The sequence below is a fragment of the Cebus imitator genome, unplaced genomic scaffold (genome assembly GCF_001604975.1).
Source record: "Cebus imitator isolate Cc_AM_T3 unplaced genomic scaffold, Cebus_imitator-1.0 Scaffold151, whole genome shotgun sequence".
Lineage (NCBI taxonomy): Eukaryota > Metazoa > Chordata > Mammalia > Primates > Cebidae > Cebus > Cebus imitator.
Window position 1 is genome coordinate 3,797,024 of NW_016107466.1, and position 2,044 is coordinate 3,799,067.

General features: G+C 32.9%; 1 pseudogene; it reads right to left on the minus strand.

Moving 5' to 3' along the window:
- Positions 1–1,698: 1,698 nt before the first annotated feature.
- LOC119473366 lies at positions 1,699–1,788 on the minus strand (annotated as a pseudogene).
- Between the last annotated feature and the right edge of the window lie 256 nt (positions 1,789–2,044).

Below are 2,044 nucleotides of genomic sequence, written 5' to 3' on the forward strand. Positions count from 1 at the left end.
AGATTAGGAATAATACAAAGATGTTTATTTCCACTGCTGTGATTCAAGACTTGCTGAAGTACACTGATGATGTTTACAAGGAAATTGAGAATTCAGTATGGAAATGATTTTATATCTTGGACCTTAAGTATTGGTACTACTCTGATTTTAATGGATGCAGAATAAAATAAACAGACAGATAAATGGCCTCACATTATCTTGTTCTACATCTATTCACAAAATAACTGATTGCAATAAATGGCTTTGAGCATAAAGTTAAAACATGTCTGCAATCTGGCACAACCTTCCTGTCTTTCTTTATCTTTTTCCTCGTGGGGCCAACTAATTGAATTGCTTTTTCTTTCAGTTATGTAGTTAGGCTCATAGTAATATTTGTAAAGCATGCTTTTAGTAGGGCAAAGGCACAGCTTTGTAAATGGTTATCTATGTATCATAACAATTTTTATCAAATTCTCAAAAATATCAGAAATAAGTGGAGTGCCCATTATAAATATACCAACATAAATATATATATATACACACACATGGTCTTATATACAGTTTGTTAAGTAAAAATGTTTTAGAACAAAGCTTGGACATGAAATAAGAATAAATTAAGCTCTCAACTTCTTGGATTACATATTAACCATGGCTTTATTCATCCGTTTATTCATTCCTTCAATAACTCAACTCTCTGCCAATTATGTATATTGCTTTTTTTTCACTGTCTACCAAAGACTATGCTCAACTGTGAAAAATATAGGTATAACCACTTGCCTTAGAATTTTTCATTCTAATTACTATGTTTAACCTCATTGGTCAATCTTTTTATTAAATTATAAAAAAATGTAAGCTATTAACTTTTGAGGAACTACAATGTAACATATGTCCTTTTAATATCTAGGGTGAAGTCAATACAAAGTACTTAAGAAAGCTCAGCTATGTTGTAAATATTATGTCAAACATTTGATGTGTAATCTCATTTAATTCTCACAACAGCCGTACAAGATTTTACTGATCCCTTTTAACTACATTTACTTGTCATTTGCTAATAAAATGAACCTATTGTTATTACAGAGAAAGGGAATTGAAAAAAAAAATCTCCCTTCTACTTCAGAACCTGATCTTTCTCCTCTAGCCCTTTCAATTTTGATGATAGGGTGTCGATTTTAGATCTTTCCTTGCTTCTCATGTGGGCATTTATTGCTGTAAATTTCCCTCTAAACATTGTTTTAAATGTGTTCCAGAGATTCTGGTACACTGTGTATTCGTTCTCGTTGGTTTTGAAGAACGTCTTTATTTCTGCCTTCATTTCATTGTTTATTCAGTCAACATTCAAGAGCCAGTTGTTCAGTGTTCATGAAGTTGTGCAGTTCTGAGTTAGTTTCTTAATCCTCAGTTTAATTTGATTGTACTGTGGGCTGAGAGACTGTCTGTTATGATTTCCATTCTTTTGCATTTGCTGAGAAGTGATTTACTTCCAATTATGTGGTCAGTTTTCGAGTAGGTGCCATGTGGTGCTGAGAAGAATGTATATTCTGTGGATTTGGGGTGGAGAGTTCTGTAGATGTCCATTAGGTTTGCTTGGTCCAGATCTGAGTTCAAGTACTGGATATCCTTGTTAATTTTCTGTCTTGTTGATCTGTCTAATATGGACAGTGAAGTGTTAAAGTCTCCCACTATTATTGTATGGGAGTCTAAGTTTTTTTGTAGGTTGTTAAGAATTTGCTTTATGTATCTGGGTGCTCCTCCATGCTAATCTTCTCTGTATTGTTCCAATTTTAGTATATGTGCTGCTGAAGTGAGCACCTTTGTCCACTTTTTAATGGGATTATTATCTTCTACTAATACATTATTTGGGTTCTTCATATATTTTAGATATTAGTTATTTGTCAGATGAATAGTTCAAGAATATTTTTTTCCCATTCAAGAGGTTGTTTCTTCTCTCTTTGCTATACAGAAGCATTTCAGTTTAAAATAATCCCAAGTGTCTATTCTTTGTTTAGCTACCTTTCCTTTTGTGGTCTCAGCCGTAAGTTCTTTGCTTAGACCAATGTCCTGATGT